The sequence below is a fragment of the Poromitra crassiceps genome, assembly GCF_964638095.1.
Source record: "Poromitra crassiceps genome assembly, chromosome: 2".
Lineage (NCBI taxonomy): Eukaryota > Metazoa > Chordata > Actinopteri > Beryciformes > Melamphaidae > Poromitra > Poromitra crassiceps.
This window is the reverse complement of record NC_139624.1, coordinates 117463863-117489448: the sequence shown is the minus strand read 5'-3', so window position 1 is coordinate 117489448 and position 25586 is coordinate 117463863.

The window sequence follows — 25586 nt, the reverse complement described above, 5'->3', positions numbered from 1 at the left end:
AAGCTGGGGTCCCTCTCAGTGGTTGCATAAAGCGTGTTGCATGCTCGTTGTGTATCAGTTTCTCAACCTCGTGCTTATCCTGTAGCATGCGGTTGGAAATGCGCCGTCCATCTTGGGTTTTGTCTTTCCCTTTCCGAATCTGGATAGACATGCTACTCTTAGCCATGTATGTTTCCCCTGCCATCTGAGCCCAGAAGCCATAAGTTTGGTCTATTGCAAAACGATTATCCACATTGTACAGTCTCGCTTTGAAATACTTACAAGGGGATAGTTTGATCTCTCTTTCTGTATCAAGTGTATTCTTTCCATCGGGGAACTGAACTGGAAATGCCTTTGATTCTAATCTGGGGATGGAAAACAAGCCTACAGGCCTGTTTCCTTGGGCGGGTGCAATACTGAATATTCCCTCACCAAATGTTAACAGTTCCTCACCCATGTCAGCAGGCTGCAGGCATGAGTCTAGAATAAGACCATGTCTAAGCTGATCCAGGTCTTCCTCTTCATTGTCAGCTTGTGGCTCCTCTACTGCTTGTGGGTCCTCTACTTCCTCTGGCTGGACATCAGGATCATTTTCATCATCAAACGTGGCATTGTTATTTATTGGCGTATCTGCAAAATCTGGATTCATACCTTTCAGTACTGCAGCTCCCGCCACCAAATTTCTCATATTGACTGTCTGGTAGTACTGATATCCTTTGTAATTTAGATGTCGTTTTAATTTGACCTTCAGAACCTGGGATTCATTGCTACTTCTGGGCAGAGAAGTGAGTGTTTTGTTGACATCAGCAGGAACACACACAACCGCACCGTGTATAGCTTTTTGTTTTCCTTTGGGCAATGCCACAATTTTGGCAAATGGCAGTATTTGAGCCAGCAACTGTCTTTCAATTGGTTTCAAGCCGCTCAATTCTTTGGGGATAGGTGTCAGCTCTAATTTATTTGCCACTGCTATGTCTGGCATCAGTCCTCTTGTCACATAACTATGACAAGTTCCGCAGATCCATTCTGTCCTCCTCACTTCTGGGACTGTACATGTTGCTGGTCCTGAGCAGTCATTGTCACAAGTATGAATGTATTGTCCTGTTAGGCAAGCAGCCACCACATCAGGGTTTTTCTTGTATTTTGTTCGTATACAAACTCGTACTTGGTTTCGGAATTGGGTTCTGTGGCAGACAGTGCAGACATGGATGGGGCCAAGCTGAGTCTTTGCACGGAACGCAGATTGGGCAGCTCGCATCAAAGGGTTCTGTACAGGCTGCTGTTGCTCATGCGGGATCTGCTGGTGGTTACGGTTAAGGTATTTCCTTGTTATTTTCCATGCACAGTGCAACTTGTGCAGGATGTGAGCTGAGGGGTTTTTCAAGAAGTAGTTTGTCTTGTTTTTAGTACAGCGTTGTATGTGATGCAATCTGAAACTTGGGTCATTAAGATACCTATTCCGAATATGTTGTCTTTGCTTTATTCTGAAAGCAGGATCTGTGCTGTATCTCTTGGTGAGGTATGTTTTCTGTTTTGCTTGGAAAATAGGATCTGTGCTGTATCTCTTGGTGAGGTATGTTTTCTGTTTTGCTTGGAAAATAGGATCTGTGCTGTATCTCTTGGTGAGGTATGTTTTCTGTTTTGCTTGGAAAATAGGATCTGTGCTGTATCTCTTGGTGAGGTATGTTTTCTGTTTTGCTTGGAAAATAGGATCTGTGCTGTATCTCTTGGTGATGTATGTTTTCTTTTTTTCATGGAAAATAGGATCTGTCTTATATCTCTTGGTGCAGTATGTTTTCTGTTTTTCTTTGAAACTCGGATCTATGCTGTATCTGTTGGTGAGGTACGCTTTCATGTTTTCCTTCCGTGTCTTTTTGAATTTAGGATCCAGGTGATAACGAGCTTTTTCACATTTTCGTTTTTTGTCCTGTGTTTGTTCAAGTTTTAGTTTTTTCGCCTGTGTTTCTTCATGAGAGGTAGGTTTGGCTTTCTGTTCTGCGCATTCTTTTTTTATGTTCCTTTCCATGCGTCTGGCTTCTCTAATTTGCCGGGTTTTATTTATTTTGCTTAGGTTTATAGATGGACCTTCACTGTGTTGGTTTTGGACTCCAACATTAAGTTGCGCTTGTGGTACAATTGTACTGTCTTTTGAGAGCTGCAGCTGAGTAGACTGTTTGGAAAGTGGGGCGGATTTCAGCTGGAGAATTGTCTCTGATTGTGGCACACATTGTTCCATGTGCACAGCTTCATTGCATGGCCGTTTAACATTTGGGTTGTTCTGGTTTGTGGGCTTTCTTTTGTTTTGTGGGTTTGGGGCTGTGACACTAGTTTCCACCTGTGGTGTGGTTGAGGTCTGTTGTGACATGGACACACCAGCTGACACTCCACAAGTACAACCATTTAAATGCCATTTACAACGTTTGCTGAATTGGGGCTCTCCAGTTGTCTCTGATTGTGGTACAGATGGTTCCATGTGACCAGCTTCTTTTCTTTGACGTTTGACATTTGGTTTCTTGTTTGTGCATTTTCTTTTTTTGGGGGGGTTTGGGGCTGATATACTATTTTCCACCTGTGGTGTGGTTGAGGTCTGTTGTGACCGTCTAGAACGTTTGCTGGTTTGGGGCTCTACAGCTGCTTGTGGTCCAGATTCTTGGATGTACACATCGTCTTCGTTTGACTGTCTTACACTTGGTTTGCTCATACCTGTGGATTTCCTTTTGGTTTGTGGGTTTGGCACTCCGACACTGGTTTCCACTTGTGGTGTGGTTGAAGTCTGTGGTGACTTACGCGCACGAGTAGACCGTGTCTGAGATTTGCTGGGTGGAGACTGTCCAGTTGTGGCCATTTGTGGTACAGTTGAAGTCGGGGCAGAGATTCGCACTCTGCTTGACTGTCCAAAGGTTGGACTACATTGGGCTTCCGTTCGAAATGACACAGGCATGAAGTCATATTGCTGATCAGAGGGATGTTGTGCGCACATCTGGTGTATCTTGTCAATCAGATCACTCAGGTGAGTGAACGTCAACATGACAGCTTTCCCAAATTCGGTGTGGAATCCGTTGGCGGTCCTAGAATGAGAATCAAACAAGCCATACTGTCCCGATGTGTTCCTGAACACGGCAATGGTATTGGGGGATACAGTGAGCATGGCTTGGGTGACAGTTGACGAGAGACACTGAAGTCTGTCTGAAAGTTTCAGCCACCAGTGTACTTTGTCAGGAGGAGGAGCGGCTCGCAGGAATCCCATATGTGCCGGAGTCTTGTATGAGGCGTAGGTCTTTAGTTTGATTGTAACCTTTGGTGGCAAGTCTTCAAAGCTCAAGTGGTTCCGTTCCGGTCTCCCGTTCAGCCTATGTTGGCTCCTAACAGCGGAGTACAACATATCACCATTGTGCAGGATTTCATCAAGGTTAGGGGTGTCCAGGTTGGCTCCTTCATTTTGGTAGGCCAGAAAGGTCAATGCCATACATGTGCACTGATGATTTCTTGAGGCGAAACCATATCGGCGATCACTTTGACAATGGGTTGCTTGCACACTGGTCCAGGGTTTGCTGCCAGCTGATACATACCCTCTAGCTGATACATACCCTCTAGCTGAAACCTGACGTCCAGGTTTACAGGTGGTTGGCTTTGGGATCTGTGGCTGAATGAATAAATATATGATATTTAGCTGCTGTGGTGAAAGGTTAAAAAGAACAGGGAAAGGGCATTTTCATTGTACATGCTGGGGAGACCAAGGTATTTCATTTTGAAAAAGGAGGGAGAGGGCATCTGAAGTATGTTATTTTCTGTTTTTCATTGCCATTGTGTTTCACTATGTAGCCTATGTTTTGTATACACAATACACACTGACATTTGTTCAGGAGTCCCTTGTATTCTGTGAGACTCCCGCAGGATTGGGAGTAAATTCAGTATATATCAGGTGTTTCGGACAGGACAGGGAAAAAATGTGAATGGAAGCATTAATCATGACAACCATATATCAGCTTTTTTATCTACTATATTATGAGGCCACTACACGGCCTTCAAATCTAGTTTGCAGGTACCAGTACACAAGTAGTATTGTGCAGTGTGTGTAAGGTCTGTGTGTTCTGTCTGCTTCCCAACAGTGCACTGTCCGACTTTGAAGTCAATCAAATGTACGGACCTCGAAAAACTGCTAGTTCAGTTGCCAGTAGGTAGCACTATGCCAAATCCCACAAATCCCTCAATATGTCCTCAATGAAGGAAAAAAAGTGTTAAGGAAATGTTTTGAAAATGACCTAAATATGATGGTAGCCTATGGAAGCCTTTTTTTTAATGTGCCATAAATCTCATCACTTATATCCTGTATGTGTTTTTTGCTTCGAGAAAAAAAAAAAAAAAAAAAAAAAAAAAAAAAAAAAACACTTTTGGTAGCATCATATGGGTCATTTTCAAAAATTCCCCTTCATACATTTCCTTAACACTTTTTTTGCTTCATTGAGGACATATTGAGGATACAAAATCAGTTGAGTTTGGTTTTGTTGCAATTAGTGTGAGGTCAAGTGACATTTTTACTGGACTACTGCCCTCTAGTGGACAAAACAGTACATGACAAGATGCTTGTCCACAGTTGCCAAAAAAGCCTACCTTAAAGGATTACAATTTCATTAAACATTTAAATCAGAATCAAAAATGCTTCAGAAAGAAAATAATAAACACTGAAATAGTCATTTAGAATATGGCCCTATTGAGCATTTGCACACACAAAAAACATTGATTGGACAATAGTCACCTGCTGGAACACTGCCTTTGAAGCTGGTGTGTTCTTGTTGAACCAGGGATTTGTCCCTGTGGTTTCAGGTATCTGATGATGACAAACATTTGCATAGCAGTTTTGACAAGTGTTGGCTGTTAAAGCAGATGTTAACAGACATACGGCACAAACATATCCTGCCACACTAGAAGTATCTAAGTCACAGGGGTGTCAAACTCAATTTACTCTACAGGTCAACATAGTACTTTAGTCTCTCTTAGTGGGCCATACAAAGAAAATCAACAATACTAACGTAAAGAATTATAAGTAACAGCACCTCCACATTTCCAAGAGCCTTTGATTGTAAAGAGTAGGAAACAAAGTCTATCCACTGGCTCTAACTGCGCTTTAACATTGACAGCAACTGCACAATTTCTCATTATATGCCAAATGTATTTAACTGAATGAATTAAGTGCAGATTTGTAAATGGACTCAAAGTACCCTATGCCTGTTCTGTTTTCAGTACTAAATAAAGGATCAACCATTTTCAATATTGACTTAATTCCTTCAGTTCCTCTACCCATTAAATAAAATTACCTCTACATGACTGCACAATTGAGGCTGTGACCAAATACTCATTGACTGGGCGATTTGTCAAACATTTTCAACAACAGTGTATGTTTCAATCAAATTTGAAATACATTTAATAGCATACATTGTGACGATGACCTGCCAAAAAATGTCTTTAGTGGTGTTGTCTTTCATTGTGCTTAGTGGTAATGACAAGATGGCAAAGACATAAGTGTGCTACAAATATGCTGTTTCAGTACACTGTAGGACAGGCAGGTCCAAAGTCCAGCCCGGGGGCCAAATGTGGGATATGCGATTTTAAATGGCCCATGGCTTGTCTCTCAAAATACATTATGTGGCCCTCCACACAGTATTGGTTAATCAAGCAGGTTCACTTTGCGTTTTTTCCATTCACCATGACAGCACTATCATAGTTTGTAGACAAGCATCTAGTATGAACAAGGCACAACATTTTCAGACGGCAAACAAAATCCATATTGGATGTTTTTGATTTCTTTAATAACCCATATGATGCAAGAAGCAGCTGGCCCTCTGATATTTTCACATGATCTACTCTGGCCCACATTCAAAAAGTTTGGACACCCCTGCTGTAGGACAATGGATGTACCGGTTTCACTGCTGCCTGGCCAGTTGTCCTGTCGGTCATCCACCGCTGCTTTGCTGACCCTGGATCTGCTGGGCTCTCAGGCATCTGATGACAAGACATGACCATGTCATATTTTCCATTTTGGCTTTTAAAAAGGCCCACGGTGTATATCAACATTTGCCTGTCCTGGATCATTGGGAAAATCCTGGATGTCCCATGTTAAAGGGATACTCCACTGTTTTGGGAGTTTAGTTAATTTGACACCCCCCCCCCCCCCCCCCCACATCACCAAGATACACCATACCTTAATGGCACTGTCCGCTCAGTTTACAGTGAGCTACAGTTGTGTAGTTTGTTAGTATCGCCATAGAGGGTAATGGTCCACATGTATTATAAATCTACCAAAACACACATCTCACGGCGCCAAAACACATGTTGTGCTTCGAGTACTCACCACATCATGAAATATTACTAAAAAATGCACAGAATCTGTCTGGTGTGAAGGAAAACAGGTAGCCGGCACTACTTTCCAAACATGGCTGCCAACCTCGTTTCCTTACAAAAACAACGATTATGTGCATTTTGGAATAATATTTCCTCATGTAGTGAGTACCCAAACCACAACATGCCACTAACTTCACGACTGTAACCCACAGTAGACAGTGCAGACAATGCCAGTAATGCGTGGTGGATCTTGGTTATGTGGGGGAAGGGGGGGGGGATTAGCTAGACTCCCGAAAAAGTGGAGTATCCCTTTAACAAATGTCATGGAAGTACAAAAATGCACAGTCATAACATACACCAAAGCAATCTTGAATAAAATAAAAAAAAACACCCCCATTGTTGTTGTTGACACAATTTCTCACAACATACCGCTGAGCTGCTGCCCAGATGGGTTGGTGGATCTGGATCTGCCACGTCCAACCGTGTCCATCGCGTCTTCTGTGCACGGGATCGCCTGCTTTTCGGCCCCATCTTCAAGAGTAAAAGAGAGAGAGAGAGAGAGAGAGAGAGAGAGAGAAAGAGAAAGAGACTACGAGACACTAAGAGAGTCGGTTAGACAATGTTTTATCTGTGAAGTATTTTATGAGAAATTTGAACTCTATCACAAATCTGACTATTAAATCTACTAAATATGTATAGATGTAAGATATTAAACTCCAAAGCCTGAAAGAATTCCTGCAGGTAGATTCTCAACACGGAGCCTGCAAAAAAACAAAATCCCAACCCGCACACAGTCAGTTTCTTAATTTGACTTGATGGAACTCAGTCCACAGTAAAACTTTACATTTTATTGTCATTGTTGGGAGCACAGGTGTTGGAATAATGTATTGTTTTACTCACCAGTAAAGTGTATAGTAGATGAATGTGGAACTACAAATCTTTTAATAGTATCTATCCTACTTTATCCTAACCCTAACCCTAAGCCTAACCCTAGCTAAGAATCTAATCTAAACCCAAACCCTTCCCTACTATCTAGGACTAATCTATAAACTCCCAAAAATGAATCAATTAAAGCTGTAATCGATGTCTTTGGAAGCTGATAAGCAAACAACCTGTGAAGAAATGAAATAACAATTACTAAGACAATCTTAATGGTTTCTTCAGGGAACAAAAGTATTACTTTTTTTTGCAACTTCTTGGTGTCAATTCATGTAATTCATTACAATAGGCCAAAATAGACAAACTAACCAAGATGTAAAACTGCAGATGTGGAGGAACACGACTTCTCTGGCTCGGTTTAAAGGTGTGACCCTGCAAATAAGACAACCAAGTTTTACTTAGACTGCACTTCAATATAAAGACATTTTGGTCTGAAAACACATGGGAAGAAAGCTGCCCAGTGCACAGACATTATACTATTCACAGATACACTTTCAGGTGCATGACATCATGTTTTAATGTATATGATGGCAGCTGCAAATCCAGTGACATGAGTGCCTGCAAAGTGCTTTTCTAAATATGGAGTGAATTACCTGAAAACAAGCGCAGAAATGTCGAACTGGAACAGGAGGCTACAAAGAAACAAGAGAATTGGGCATCACGGAGAGCACGTGGTAACAGCTAAGGACTAATTGTGGAACTGAATGCATTATCTATTTAATAGAGGTGAAAGATTGAAATACAAAGTTGGGATTAATGTGGTTTACTCTTACATATACCCTCTGATAGGAAAAAAAAAAACATGTAGCTGGTCCATTTGTGGAGATGTATTTCTAACCCTCAGGGTCTTACATGCTGTGTGTCATCAATAGCCAGTCAAAACCCTCCCTTCACCTAGCCAAAATCCTTTAGGAAATCTGTATTGAGCATTAAACTCACTTTATTTCAATACTATGAAGTCACAGGTAACAAGGCATGACCTTACTATATCAGAAGCTTAGTTGTTCAAAAAAGTCAGCAATTGTCCTCGTAAAAGACAAACTTTGATGAGAATCAGCCAGTTGCCTGAGTCTTCAAAAGGCGACTTTTGTGTCTGACACAGATTTCCAAAAACATTTTGGCGAGGTGAATGTATTTCATGGTTCACTCACTCTCTCTCTCTTTCACACACACAAATATGTGGACATATCTGCAAGTAATTGCACTCCAATTTGGTGTTACATCTTACTAACAGCTAACTCACCTGTGAATGATCAATAGAGCAAATTCTGTATCTCAAGTCAATCTAGGAAAGACAAAAACAGTGGGTGGCTTATGTAGGGGAGATCAATGTGTCCTCATTTCAGAGGTCAATGCATAAGTAGTCTAAATCTGAATTAATTATTGAAGCACAGGTAACTTTACATACAGTTAAAACGTAGAGCGCGCACATCCACTCAAAATGCAGGTGCAGGACAAAAGCAATGAAACTTAAAAAAAAAAATCGAATCCGCACACTGCGCAACTTGCTCCCAGTTGATTTATTTTCAATCAATCAACTGTGAGCAAGTCCAGCAGTGTGCAGACTATATTTTTTTTTTTTAACTTCACATACACTACCTTCTCCTTCAGGCAACAACATGACAGTGAAATCAGTGGCAGCATTTCAGCAACACCCAAGGTATGGCAAGGTATGAACCACTACGCAGTGGGAGGTGGTTAAGGGGGGAGGGGGTCCCCCTTAATAACCACATTTCGTAATCTCATTTGTGCAAGATTTAAAGTCTACATATAATGTTCCCTTTTCATTTTTGAGTGATAAGCATTACATGACCTAAGAGGCTGTGCAGAATACTAACCTCTAAAAAATAGTAATGTTTAGCCTCCATTCACAATTCACCCCAAAGTAGGCTAGTTACATTGATGTAGCAGACTTTTTATTTAACACAGCCAACTCACGACAGCACTAAAAACAATAGCCTGCCCTATAGTTGAATTTGGTGTGAGGAAACCTCTAGTGGTACATGGTACTGTGGATTCTACCTTTTGCTGGAAAGTTGCATAAAGTTAGTTTAAATAGGCTACGTCATCCTAACCTACATTAGCATGAACAACATTGACAGAGAAAAATCTATATGATTATCATATTGATTTCAACCATAGCCTATCACCCAGTGTCATTTTTGGTAGTACTGTAGGCTATAGCCCCCAGGGGTGCCCACAGTTTTTCAGCTTGGGAGCTACTTTTAAAATGACCAAGTCAAAGTGATCTACCAAACATATTTATATATATATACACTGAGTATACAGTGGAAAACAGTGGAAAGACAGTGCAAAAACAGTAAAAAAAAAAAAAAAAAAAAAAAATTACCCCTCAATGCCATGCTATCGACCACACTACCTTCGCGATCGCGATCGACATATTGGGCACCCCTGCAGCACCAGCCACAAAACCACAAGTCAATTGCAATGCTAGATAACTATTACACCATATCTGTTGAGGCTGAACAAATCACAAAAAGTATCACAGCTACAGCTAGCCACAGCTCCAGTCCTTATAATGCACTCTTTGCATGTTGCCTCTCAGTTGGCCTCAATGCAACACTCTTCAGTCATTCTTCCTTCAGAGTCTCTGATGTATAGGTGGTTTTATTGTCATTGATAGCATTTAAATAGCAACATTGCAGTGGCTGAGAGAACAAATCTTCCTGAAGCTACCTGTCTACTTTGTGCAACAGTAGCAACATGCTAACGCCGATTGAGCTACATGCTACCAATGAGCTACATGCTACCAAACACTGTTGCTAGTATGACTAGCAGAACCATTTTAACACATTCATGCATGGAAAAAAAATCATTTGCTAAGCTGTAACGTCTTACACTATGCATACAGGGACTTCTGACTAAGCTAACTTCAGATTTACAAACATATTCCAGCAAAATACATAGAGCACAAGACACAGTCGACCTACCTCAGTTTGTGCTATGCAACAAAGGGAAAGGGGCGGGGCCAACAGTCACGGAAGAAACCAGTGTCAACCAATGAAAAAATTTGAAAGACTGTAATAGCCAATCGGAGAAGGAACATTTGAAATGAACCCGCCCCCTGCCCGCTGTCAAGTGAGACCCAAAAACACACACCACTTCCAGGGTTATCTTTCAAAGTAAAGGCCCCCTGCTCCGCTGTCACACTAACCTCAAAAACACACACCACTTCCAGGGTTATCTTTCAAAGTAAAGGCTCTGAGTAAAACAGAATGATACTGCATAGATCATTGTAATTAATTCCTTCCAGATGCAAATTACACTCTATAAGCAATGAAATAAAGGCTGCATTTCCATTTTAAAATGAATAGCCACAACATTGGTCTCATTCAACAATCAATACATTTAAAATGAATGAATTAAGAACAATGGCAGAGATTTGCCATTTTTCAATTCAATCTACATTCACATTACGACAGTACACACCTCGCCTCTATGATGTAATCATATACCAACATGGAATCCAATGAATAGTGTTTAATTGTATCATTTTAAGCTGTAATCGTTGAATGGCAAATTTCATGTCCACCTGTTCACAAAAGCAGTTTAACAGTTCATACAGGATTGTAAGTTTTATCCATGCCTCTGTCAGCTCTGATATTTTTGGGACCAATTTCACTTCCAGTCTAGTCACTCTGCCTCCAAGAGAAAAGCAGGGGTACTTTGGGGTTTCATCAAACATTTATCTATCCAGAACACTTTAAAATGCAGCATTTCACCAATTCCACTAATAACCGTGATTTCGAACATCACAGTTAATTCCAGAGTACTTGCCATCCAGGATGTGTGGTGGCCTCCATTCCTGTCCAATTCATCTTATTAGACAAGAATTGTCACAACTTACACAATGCCAGTGTCTCAGTATGGATAAGCTAACACAAAGTGGAAATACATTTTCTCTTTCATGTAAATTTGACCATACCCACTTGCCGCATAATGTACCTCCATCGTCACAACACAACTGAAATATCCTTTGCATGTATGATGCATTCACAATGATTTAACAAGCCACATTGTTGGTTTGACATGTCATCAATAAGACAATATACACATTGGGGCCAGAGGAAATTGGAACAAGTACTGCCGATTTATGAAATGGCCAAAATACAATGTCCTTCAACTAGGTCTAATTTATTTTACACCTGATTTATTGTCTGTTAACATGTAACTTCAAAGTCCCCTGATTATTCAATCCATACCCATGAACCTAAATTAATCGGTACACTTTGACTACATGCTGAATCATTAATCCAGGCGACACATCACTACATGAAAACTACAACTTTATTTCAGTGTCCTCCAACAGAACAACAAACAACAAGAACAACAAACAAAAGACAAGGACAAACATTACTCCATCTCTGAAAAACACAAAAAAGCAACTGTTATTCTCCCAATTCAGCACATGGAGTTTGGACACAGGTTCCCACGTCTTCCAAAACTTCAAATGCAAAGAATTTTCACAACCAATTGCCTCATATTTCAAGAGCCAACAGAGCATAGTTTGAGACACAGACCAAGCGAAATTACTATAACACTGACAATCCTACAATGACAAGTGACAGGTGTTTACAGAAGCTCACACACAACTATTACTAAAATCCAACAATGTGTGGACACTTGTCAACACCTATGTTACAGTGAGGACAAACGATCGTTTTCAATTTAGAGTCCAACTCATACACAAAATCTAGACGTTCAAGCATGTTAAATGAAACATGTCATTTTTCACAAACTTTCAAGGCTTGGATTTCTGTTGCACACATCAAATACACAAACAGAATTTCTAAAACCAATGGGAACACTGTGGAATGTGTGGATTATTATGTTATCTCATCTGCTTAGTCATTTTTATTTCCCAAAGATGTTGCTTGCAAATCACTGAATAGCCTAATCGCCTAAGCGAATAGCTAAGTCTACCTTTCAATGACACGGTAGTCAATGTTCAAGTTACGTTAGAAGCTTAGTAACCTAGCACTGGACACAAGAGTACAACAATGACAGCTGACGTACAACTTCACATTTCTGCCATGTCACACATTGCTTACCGGCAGCATGGTTCTCAGAAGCCACAACAGCAGCAGCGGAACCGGCAGATGTCTCTGATTCAAAAAACACAACAAATGTTCAAAGGTCAATAATGACGACAGCACAGTCATGTGTGACAGCTACTTACAGAAGCTCACACACAACTATTAAAAAAATCATAACACGTGTGGACATTTCTGAAACTCCTATGTTACAGTGATGCCACACTACATGTTATTTTTAAAATTACACTCCAACCCATGCACTATATCTATACATTCTCGCATGTTCAATGAAACATGTCATTTTTCACAAACTTTCAAGGCTTGGATTTCTTTGGCACACATCAAATACAAAAACAGAATTTCAAAGACCAATGGGAACACTGTGGAATGTGTGGATTATTATGTTAACTCATCTGCTTTGTCATTTTGATTTTCCAAAGTTGTTGCTTGCAAATCACTCAACAGCCTAGTCGAAAAACAATGGACTTTTCCAAGCTTACTCTACCTTTCAATAACACAGTAGTCAATTTTCAAGTTCCGTTTGTGGTGGTAACTGTCTGCCTTTCCGAAGCCCTGCCACTCTGAACGTTAACTTCCATTATTCGAACTGGCGGTCGTTCACCTTAGAAGCCGCAATGCCGACCTTAGGTTTAGGCGTGAGGGTGGGAGAGGTTAGGTTTTGCGTTAGGGTCTGGGGGAGGTTAGGTTTAGGCATGGGGGGAGGTTAGGTTTGGCGTGGGGGCTGGGAGAGATTAGTGAAAAACGGGGAATATAGACCCCCTTTCTGAGTGCCCATATTTCGGAGTGGCAGAACGTCGGAGTGGCAGCACGTCGGAGTGGCAGCATGTAACCGTTTGAGGTTTAGTATCCTAGCACTGGACACAAGACTCTGACTAAGACAGCTGACATACCATTTCACATTTCTGCCATGCATTGCTTACCTCCAGCCACCTCTATTGCAGCTCCAGGAGCAGGAGTGGAACCGGCAGCTATCTCTGATTCTAAAAACACAACAAATGTTCAAAGCTCATTCATGTTTACAGCACAGTCATGCAATGTCAGTGCTTCACAATAGTCTGTGTATTTAGTAAGGTGACGTACAGCCTTATTGTATCAAAACTGCTAGTCACATCGCACATGCAGGTGGAACTAAACTATTGGCACACCTCAGAACCAAACCCGCATTACGTCTCATGTAATGAGTCAACTCTTAAAGGAACACTCCACCGATTTTCAACCAGCTTTGTCATCATCCCAAAATCAGTAGTATATCAGAAAAATATAAACAGTTTTGCAGCCATTCATGGAGTTTGACAGTTATTGAGAGTTGATTTGAGTTAAGCTGTGGACAAGTGATGGCATTTGTGCATGAATGACCTCACTGGTCCACAACTTTCACTCAAATGAGCGCTCAATATCTGTCCAATTCAAATCATGCCTGCAAAACTGTTTCCAGTTTTTGGATATGTGTGAGATTCTGCTAAATAAATCATCATTGAAAATCCATGGGGTGTCCCTTTAACATTGCTCTCGTTATATGTACAGATGCTACACACCTTACATAGGAGGAATGTTTTGGTTATTGTGGGTTCTCTGGCAGAGCTGTGGATTTGTGTTGTGTTGTTCATAAATGTGAGAGAATTTACACTCACCATTCAATTCGTTCACAAGTGCCCGGTCCCACTCCTGCTCCATCCGCCTACCGGCCTCGTCCTCCAGGGTTTTCAGCTGGGCCTCCAGCTGGGCCACTTTGGTGGACAAAACAGCCCGCTGCCTCCGCTCCTCACGCACTTGGTCTCTTAAAGCAGCCAGCTCCTGAGCGGAGGGAGCGGGCTGTTTGGCCTGCAGGTGCTGGAGGCACCAGTTGGTGATAAAGTCTACCTTTGTGCACATCTCTTCCCTGGGGATTTGCCCCTGGGCCAGATCATGCTGTGAAAAGAACAACACATTATTATTGAATAAACATGTATCAGCACATCCAAATACAGCAACCTGTCAACTTTTGTCTGGTGACTTTGTGAACAAGTTTGCACACATTAATATTGCTGGGAATGAAATGTCCAACCAATATATATATGTAAAATTGTGTAATAACTTGTATGGTGGGGTTTTCCCATACAAACATTTACATTAAGCAAGCTCTCAGGTCTGTATTAAAAATATATTTAGTAAGTGTCTCTCAGAAAACAAGAGAGACATCATGTGGCTGGTCTCAGTTGGCAGACTAGCGGTCCGAGCAGTCGTCAAGTGGAGCTGCTTTGTTAAAACCAAAGAGTGTCCTATGGACGACTGCAAGGAGGATGTGACTGTTGAACATCTGCTCTTAAAATGTGAGCCATCTAAATATGTTTGGGGGAAAATGATTGGTATTGGTCTTTATGTTACTGTGAATTACAATGCTGTGATGTATGGTGTCTTTAATTTAACTATGACAGGGCCACACCAGGACTTTTTCTGGACGGTTGTTTGTGTGGTCATGGCCAAATTGTGGAAGACGAGGTGTGCCATAATTATCCACCAAGCCGTCATCCCAGGTGAAGTGGTCTATAAACAAATCATAGCATAACTGAAAATACAAATTTCACTGGACTTCAGAACAAAGACACCCACACCCTGGCTCCTGCTCACCTTCTAACAGACTTCTTATTTTTGATAACTATTTTTTTATACTGTTAATAACAAATAAAATAAAAACACAAAAACAAATGTATTTAGTGTAAATGTTTATAACCCCTGATTGAATAATTGAATAAAGTATATTTAAAAAGGAACAAACAGAGGCTTGTCTGGCAAAAATATGTTGACAGGAGAATGGTTTCTCTGCCTTGTATTAGCGTCCATTCTGGCTGACAGGTGGGTTCTCCATAACAGAGAAACATAACTCACAACACAGCCCCAGTGTAATTCTGAGTTGTTCCAATAGCTGTTTTTAGTTAACTACCCAAACATCTATTGTGCATAGCAAGCCATTTCTGCCCGTTTCTCTTTGCTTTTCACCCAAAACCCATTTTCCCTTTACAAGGACAGTCGAATGTTCCACACAAATAGCTTGATTGGACCATGATAAAGTGAACACTGTATGGCTATGAATCTGTTCAAATGAACACAAAATACACCTACCCGAAATATTATGAGCCTCTCCCGGAGTTGGGACATCGGCCCTGGAGTGGCGTATCTCGCGATTTTGCTGGGGGAGCAAGTGGGGGTGTTCGGACGCTGCATTTTTCCAGTGGTCCGTGGTATCTGAGTCAGAACAAGGAATGAGCGCCAAGCTAGCGCGCTTTGACCAAGGTCCTCCACGCATGCGCACGTCACGTTGCTGCAATGGGTTTATTCAAACACTCCCACACAAAACGTCACATTAGCCTGAGTCCTGTAGCACCAGTCTATCGCCAACAGGTGGCAGCATCACTATGTGAACAGCGTTTGTGCAGAGAAGGTCGGGGTTGCGGTACTCTCGCGCGAGCGCGTCACACCCATGAGATCTCGGACCCGGAAATGAAAACGAGCCATCTGAAGTTGAACGTGTGCCTGAAACAGATTCAGTTCTATGGCGTTTTCCAGGTAAGCTGGTGGTTTTGTTAGGTACCCTGTGTTAGAGATATGTTACCCCATATATCTGGCCCACTCGTTTATTTGATGTTGGGTTGTTGTGTTGAACTGGTTGGAATGACTGTGGATTAGCCGTTAGCCGCTAACAGCTAATGGAGCTACACTGCCCAGTTGAAACTAGGGAGGCAGGGGTTAAGGGGTTTGACTATTAACCGCCATTTAAAACGTCACGGTTATATAACCGCAGAGGCTCCGTAACACCGGGTGTTTTGTTGTCAAAATAAGTCCGTCAGTTTAAACAACGATGCGGCGCAAACAACGCTGGAACGAGAGGAACCAATCTCTCGCTTCGTTTCCGCACGGACTATTTAGCGGGTGCACAAACACAGCTCATAGCCATGGACGTCAGCCAAACATAAACTTTTCAGAGACGTGCGCGATGTGTCAGTCGCCTGACACGAACTGTGGTCTCCGTGACCTCTTAATTTGTTTACTGAACGGCCATCGATGTAACGATGTAACGCTAGTTAGTTATCTGACTCTTGCCTACGCTAGCATTACAGCTAACGTAATGGCAGAGCCTGAGAGACCACAAGCAACTCAAAGAAATGATCTCTTCCCCCCAAAAAAACGTCTAAAGTCATGGGTATGGCAGCATTTCGGTTACAAAAAGGACGCGCAGTGTCTTGTTAAAGATGACAGCTACCCAGTGTGCAAAACCTACCCAAGTTGCAGTCGCAGCTAAGGGCTCCAACATCTCCAACTTTCTACAACACCTGCATAACGTTAGATGATTAAAAATTAATCATAATCAAACTAATTGGCATGGATGAGGATGACGCTGTTGATGATAACACTCAAGTGTATTACCCACATTCGTTATATTTCTCATAGGTCACTAAAAGTTAATCAAAATGTACACTAACAGATAAGTTAGATCTGTTTTTCCACCAGGTTTTACAAGTTCTCTACTCCGGTGTTCCAAAATAAATGTAGAAAAATTATACACCTGCCTGACTATGTTTTGTTCTAAAGCGATCTACTGTCATAAATATTACAGTCAAACTTTGTTCATTTTATTCATTCGCAGATGCTGGGACAACTGCTGCAGTAGACCCATAACGTGACGCCTTCTTACTGTACTTACTGTACAGCAGTCAGCGCCACACAGCTACAATCCAGAATAGGTGGACAAGGCTGTTCAAAAAGCTCTCCTACCTGTATCCGACCTCCGACTGCAAATCAGAGGATATGATGGCCAGCCTAGTGAAGACAGTAAGTTTGCCGGGGAGGTTAAATGATACTGATGCGTGAAACATGGGTTTAGAAGCAGTCTTTGCACAGCCTGCACTGAATTTACAGCAAAGTGTGTTTGATCTCACTATCATGGTGCACCGCTTGCACGCGGCGAGCAAACAACACATGCGGCTGTCAGTGATCAACACAAATCCAGCGCACCTGGGAAGCAAAACACTTTATGAAATACTCAAACTCCCAAGCTTCCTGTCGGCACTAGGAAGCTTCTCCTGTCCTCAATACGGCACAGGCTGTGCAAAGACTGCTTGTAAACAGTTGTTTCACGCACCAGTATCATTTTACCTCCACGACAAACTTACTGGCTTCACTAGGCAGGCGATCATATCTGCAGATCTGCAATCAGAGGTTGGATATGGGTAGGAGAACATTTTAAACAGCCTTGTCCACCTATTCAGGATTCTAACGCTGTGTGGCGCCCACTGCTGTACAGTAAGTACAGTAGGAAGGCGTCGCGTTATGGGGCTACTGTTGCAAATGGTTCTATAAATGAAGGTAAGTGTCTGTGTTTTGATGCACATTGTACACACACACAGACACCTTGTGACAACATCCACTTAACAAATGTCATTAGAAACATCTGTCAAATTCACCATTTCATGTCATGTCTTTATGTCACATACATATGTTACATTTGTGAGTTGTATCTCACACCACTAAACACAGGGTTGGTTAGCACTACTATGATGGCATTCTGGCCTTGAAAAGTGTAGACTCCTGCCTTACAAAATAGGTCACTTGCACTACTCCACCTAGGTTTTATCATCAAATTCTGCATACAATCGTTATATGCAACCTGAAGCTGATGTTGGCTCGCTTTTTTGAAGTTCACCCACAGGCGAGCAGTATAAATGGGGGTACAGTAGGCTCTGAAAAGGTTCATCTTTACATCATCTGAAAATTAACGAAATTTCCGCACCAGCATGTTAGCCTGCCCATATAGCACACGCCACTGTCTAATACATGTGGTCATCATCAGACATTTGGTCAGTGATTAAGTGACCCAGATATTTTGTTTGATCACAAACAGACAGAACATTATCTAACAAATAAAAGGCAGGGAGAGTGATTGAGTGTAACGACTGACCCGGAACTTTTTGAGCTGCTGCAGGAAATACTCGCTGGTGGGATTTGCTAATCTTGACACTGGTATTCAGATCCCATGATGAAATTCATGGAAATGCTTGTACACTACAACATCATGTGTGCTTACAATATGTCTAAGTGCTACACTTGAAGGCTGGCTGACAGTGTGACAACATCCATCAAGTTAATATTTATTTCAAAAAACATTATTCATTCAAAGTTAAAACATACTGTGTAATCAATTAAAACTTAAAGTTTCTTCTCCGTTGTCAGTCTACCTATTTTCACTCAGATGACGAGAAGCCCTGAGTCCCCGTCTCTGAGCAAGAACAGCACAGTCACCAGTGTCCCCGCTGTCCCTGCTGTCCCCACGCAGACCATTAAGGCGCTGAACTTCCAACACCTGCAAGAAATGAAGCTGGTGTTGGCCAAAGATTCCCCCACCTTCTACGATTGACTCCACCGCAAGGACTGATGACATCACCAGCTGGAATCACATACACACAGTTGAATTAACATGAAGGGTTTACTGAGTTCAAATATTCTTCATCTCTGTGTCTTCACCGTGTGTATGAAGGGATAGGCTACTCGTTTCCCCATTTAGCTATAACTACATTAAGGCACTGTAATGTTTATTATGTTGTTTGTTAGGCCATTTCTTTATTTGCCAATTTCAAATGGGATTACAGTATGTTGGCTACTCTGTTTAATCTTGCAAACAAATTACAACTGTGCCATTTGACCGTTTGAGCAATAGCTATTTTCATTCCATCCGAACTTTCATTGACTGGATCCCTTTCAAATCGGAAATCCTCATTCTCTCTCCAATGCACCCTCCCTACCCCGTTGAAAGAAGTCTCCAAAGTGACTCCAATGTCTTCAATGTTGCTGCAGATGCATTTCAGCACTATTAAAATCATGTATTGTTCATATTTGGTCATCACTGTCTGCTAACATTATGCACAATGGAAATGCAGCGAATAGCAGGGGAACTCAACCTATTGAAATTCAAAGCCCACTTTTGATTGGTAAAACTATTGTGAGGACCACCTTCCCAATGCATGAAAAGCTATCTGTGTTAGATTGATGTGAGGTCCTCCACAGCGCGCTAGATGAGGCTCTGATACCTGCCAGTGGTTAAGAAACACTGCCCTTCATTTTAATACATGCTCGCTTTCTGTAATAAACTGATGGGGCCCTGAAAACAAAAGCTAATTTGTGTCTGTTTAAGCATCCCTGGCGTCACAAAGTTTGAGATGCTTGGACACTATAACATGTGATACTTGTAAACAACTTGTGTGCTTATGTGTAAGTGCTACACAACATGGGGCAACATACAATGGTGGCCAAATGGAGTTTGCCAAGCTATGTTTGTTTATTCTATGACACTACTTTATATGGAACTACTAATTTCATTTACTTTAATCTACTTGCTAGTGCCCACACTTATGTCAAGTAGCGTGCAAAAGCAACATAACTACTTCCGCTCTAAGAGTTTCAAAAGAAAAGTCCCACAAAACAAAGCCAATAAAATAAAAGATTAGCAGAAAGAATGAATTCCTTATTAAAAGACCTTCAGGACTTCTTTACAGCCCTGATGTCCGCCAGATCTGCTCCAGACGGTTACATGCTGCTATTCCAACATGCCTCTACTTACACATTGACGTCTAATTATCATCACAAGTTGCATTGCGAGTTTTCGCCTGCGACTTGAATTGTTAACCACTGATTTCCATAGGCTATAGGCTATTTGTTTATTTTACAGGGCAGCCAGTCAATCGAGGCTGTGAGAGTGTACACTTGTGCCATGCTTTTTTCGTTCAGTTGTTTTTGGAGGAGAAACTGATGAATGTCGGCCGGGCTCTTACCCGCAAAGTCAGATGCCATAGGCTACATGACGGTGAGCTCGGTGTAGAGTCGGGGCTGGTCGAAATATGAAATATTATTATTATTATTATTATTATTAACATGTCTTTTTAGAGGGAGAACCAGCGCCAGGCATATTATGTGTCATGGAAGCTAATAGACAATACATTAAGGATAGAAAGGCATACTGTTGTAACTGACTGCCAAAATGAGCGCGTCTTGGAGACTTTGCGCGGCCAGGCTATTCAGCGTAATTTACAAGCCTATCAAAGGCTATACAAGTAGCCTAGTTAGTGATATCAACTGGGAACGTTTTCAAACGTAAGAGGGATGGATGGAGAAGCTGGCTAGTTCCTGCACAGCCGACAATTGTAACGTCATGTGTCTTTGATAAAATCACATCTCACTTCCTAAACTTGCCACTTGAAACCCGGGCAAACGTGTCAGAATGATGAGCTCTTTTCAGACTATGTGTGTGGCTCTTAAAAGAGCCGTTTTGTTGCTGCAAAGGAATTTTTAAGGGAGACTAACAGCTACTGCCACTCTGATGTTTGAAAGAAAAGCCCTATTCCCCGCTAAATTTAGGTGAACTCCGTCCCTAGCTAAATGATTCAATGTAATATTGGGATGCTTGATGCAATCCAAACCATTGTCTTGCATGAAACCAAACATGACACCATTCAGCCAGCGTCGAGCCCTTTCCAAGCCGTACCCAGAACGGGCAGTTTGGCCTCTCCAGTTCCGACGCGGCAGAATGTCAGACAACAGCAATTTGGTATTGGGAAAGAGAGACTCGATTTCCCGAATGTCTGACTTCATCCTCACCATCAAATCGACCCTCGCTGTAGAGCCAATGTTGTTTCCACCAAGATGGATAACGATGAGAGCTGGCGGCGGAGAAACTATCAGCTTCTCACGGAGCACCGGCATGAGATGCTCCCACCTCATCCCTGAACGCCCAAGCCAGACCACATCGACATCCAGTCCCAGGTTTGGATCACAATCTCCCGCTTCCAAGTGAGCCTGCAGGCGGCGAATTAGCGAGCTCCCGACAATCCAAACAGCCATAGTTTCTGGAATGAATTCAGGCGCCAACATCCTCCTTTTATTCACAAGAAACAAGCCAGTGCCCACGCCCCCTTGCGGTCCTGTCCCCTTCAGGTCCGCTAGCCGGGTATATATAAAACAGGCGTATATAGCATTTCCCATTTTCCTTCTAACGACTCAAAGCATCAACACGCAAGACGACCCGGCGAGGAGCAGCTGTCTGGAGGGAGCGTGGCGGCCGCCAAGGAGCAGCTCATGAAGGAAGCCGCCGCTGGTGGAGCGTTCTGCCGTCTTTGACTCGGGACGGGGAGGGAGCGTGGCGGCCGCAGAGGACCAGCTCATGAACGGCTGAAGGCACAGAGGAAGCCGCCGCTGGTGGAGCGTTCTGCCTGCACGTCTGTGACTCGGGACGGGGAGAGAGACAGCTAGAGATGGCCTGCCGCCGACAACCAGCTCATGAGCGGCGTTGACGTTTGTCCTGTCCATATTAGCAAGGTTTTTAATAAGGTTTGATGAATTGCATATGCAGCCAGCTGTCTATAGGAAGCCTTAACTTATTTTAGATAATTAGATAATAAAGTGACCTTTTTGGATTGCCACCCTGTTTCCTGTGTGGGATTCTTTCAGCCTCTTTGATTGTGACATTGAGCCAATTACTGGTTTTATCCAGGTGACGGCAGCATTTAACTGCCATATTTAAAGGTTTGATCACAATATATATTGCAGTTGGAACCTGGCCAGTTCAACCCTAGACCTGCATTATATTACTGTCACTTTAAATGAAGTTGTTTGACACCCGTCCCTTTGCACTCGGAGTGATCATCTTTCTCTGTAGACCATCTCTGATATGCTCTGCCTCAGGGCGCAGAGAGCACTACCGAGTGGCCATCTTTTTTGTAACAGACGATCTTCTATAATGATATTATAGACATAGCGTCATTACATACAGCTCTATGAATAATGCAGTGCAGACTTTGCTTTGGCTAGAGGAGGCTTGAGGCTTTCAAAGCATCACAACTCTGAAATGTCAAACCAGAGGCCCAACTGGAAACAAATTTGATGTTTACATCCCAGGTTCAACGGTGACACCTGACAGGCAAGCAACAGCAGAATACAGTCAATGAGCATCAGTGTTGGGCAAGTTACTTTCAAATAGTCATATATTACATATTATTAGTTACTTTCATTTGAAAGTAATGTTACTTTACAATCTTACTGTCTGTGTAGAGTAACTTGTTACCTATTACACTACTTTTGCATTATTTTCACCAAAACAACAGCTGCAGCAGAATGACATTGCTGCCCCAGAACATCCTGAAAAATAATTGCAACCACCTTGAAGTCAGTGGAAAAAATCCGAAATTCGAAATGTTATCCTTTTCCTTTCTTGTCATCTATAGTGGTTATTTGCATAAAAACACACAGTTTGATTAGGAAATGATTGGATTTTTTTTTTCTATATGTGATTTGATTTCCAAAAAAAAAACTATTTGGAACTTGACTTACTTGACAAAGTAACTGGTATATTACTGGCATATTACTGACATCCTATAAGTAATAACTTATACACTGATGACCATCAGCAGGAACATCTATGGACAACTACAACAACTTAGTACACCCTAGGAAACATCAACCTAATGCCCAACCAACCACCTGCAAACACCGTAGCGAACACAGTTAATCCTGAATCAGAATCAGAATCAAAAAGACTTTAATGATCCCCAGGGGGAAATTGGGACAAGTTACAGTTGCTCGTTCACATAACACACATAGCATAAAATAAAATACACAGTAGTAATGCGATAGTAAAATAAGCAGAATAGGAAGAAAGAACACAACATAGCATGGAATCAACAGTATTAAATGCGATAGGAGCAAAATAGTGGAGTACGTCTAAGTAAGCAAATACATAGAGTAAGTATACCTTACGTGCCAATTGTCTTTATTGCACACTGAACTTATATTATTCGGCTTGCCCCATACGTTACACGTGGCTCAGCCAGGCACTTTTTCCAGTTAGCCTATCTTTATTGCACACTGAAATTATATTATTCGACTTGCCCTATACGTTACACGTGGCTCAGCCAGGCACTTTTCCAGTTAGCCTATCGGCTGGCTCAGTCTCAGGGAGACTGAGCATCTCCGAGGTGCTCTTTTAAGAGAGGCATTAAATAGACCAATGGCCACAAGGCCAATAGGCCTACACCTATAGGCCTACACCTTCGCAACCACACACCAAACATTACCAATTGAGGCCGGATTTAGACTACATCAAAGCTCAGAGTACTTCTGGCGTGTGTCTTTACACCTGCAGCTCCGTTGAGGCAAGCCAGGCCAATGTTTCATCGTACATGGACCGCGGTCTCCATGCGGTGGCCCGTATTTGGAGCAACTGGTGATTATATGTTCCAGAGTCTGTGCAGCCTAGGGGCTCCACACTCGCATGAGGCACTGTCCTTGAGACCCCACCTCTTCATTGAGGCGCCATAGCATCCGACGCCGGTCCTTAGGCGGTTGAGGGTTGTCCACTGCTTCCGGAGCAAGTCCTGACCAGGGACGTCCAGAGGGTCATTGATGTAGAGGTGCAGCCTGGATGGTTCTGCTGACCTCCACTGGTCCCTCCATCTCGTCCTGACCCAGGAGGCCTAAGGTCAAAGGTCAGAGTAAAGGTGTAGTCTCAAAGCTCTACAAGCTCTCTCTTCATTTGTCCTTCAAGCCCCCCCCCCCCTGTCTCTCAGTAAAGAACCGGGAATCCTGTCCTGTGGCCATGTCTGATCATTTGGGGGTTTTCTGCCGGAAACCAATTCAATTGTAATGTGACTTTGTCTGTTCACAGGGTTCGGGGATTACTTTACACATGGAACCACAATTGGATTCAATATCGTAACCGGTAACAGAATCCAAATCACAATATAGAAGCAATGTAATTGATTACTTTCCATTACTTGTGCATACCTTTGGAACACATTTCCTACATTTGACTACTCATGTCCAGGGGCAACTACTCACCACATTAACAAAAAATTAGAACAACAACAAATAGGTCTGTAATGCTCATTTCTGACTTTGTGTTTGTTACGACAGGCATTCAACCACTCTATCTAATGTTGCCTATTTATAGGCTGTCACATGAAATATGACAAACATTTGACCATGTACAATCCATGTAGTCAGTTGTTGTCGCAACCATAAACACGAATGACACTACAAGGAATAGTACTTCTCTAGAGGTTATCATGTCCTATTTTCCTTGAGACAGTTGGAGACATTTAGAATACAGGGTAATTATTGAGGCTGTAGTTTGCAGGTAATGTAGTTTTAGATTGCAGAGATTGAGCCGACTTTCCCCTTTTGTGTCTCTGTAGTAGGCTACAACCAGTCTGACTTCCCCACCTACCAAGTACTTTTACTCCAAAGTCCTTTTACTCACATAGGCACCCCCATAACTACTTAGTCCCCCTAATTGCATGGGCAGGGACCTTGCAAGCCAGGCGGTGCATGGCGAGGACGCAAGCACAATTACATTTTCGGTAGGAAATGTAAACATTCTAGTTATTATTCTTATTATATCTGCCAAAAACTTCTGCGCGTAACACCGCCCACAATCTTTGCGCCACATAGACATGCCAGACCTCAAAATGACCGGCTTATTGAGGACAGGTGTGCTATGACTTTGCTAAGGGTTTGTGAAAGCGGTTTGGCCGCAATTCGCCATTAAGCGCCATTTTTTTCCCCATTGACTTGCATGGGGTTTGGAAAAATCTTGCAAAATCTTGCAGTAAATTAGGTGTAATTCAGAAACCATAACAGCTAGAGCTACGAAACTTGGTAGGGAGGTGCACTGAGGGGTCTTTTACTATCCCCGAAAAAATTGCACCAATTGACCATATGGTGGCGCTATAACAGCCCTCCTTACCTTTTGCTCGATAACTTTTGAACCGTAGGGTTTATCATCAAAATTATTTTTTCCCTGGATTCCTTGGGTCCTCCCGCATCTACTCAACTAGGCCACGCCCATTTGCGTCTGACTAGATTTTCCGCCATTTTGCATTTTGTCAAAAACCATTTTTTTGCCATTTATCCTTGAAATTTTGTCCAATCTTCACCAAACCAACGCACACATCATGTGGGGACTGTCCTGCACAACACTGATTTGGAAGTTTAAAAAAAAAACACACCATTGCGATATAATCCACTTCCAATCTTCTGTGGGTGGGGCCTATTTCACAAAAATTGTCCGATGCTAACCAAACTTGGTACAGGTGTGGAGGGATGTACTCTGAGCCTATATCAGAAGTATTTTGTCATTTAGCCTTTAGGGGGCGCTATAGCAGCATTCAGTGCCTGTCCCTTCTAAATGGTTTTATTTTGAAGGGCAGCAGGAAGTGCAGATTCATTCTCATT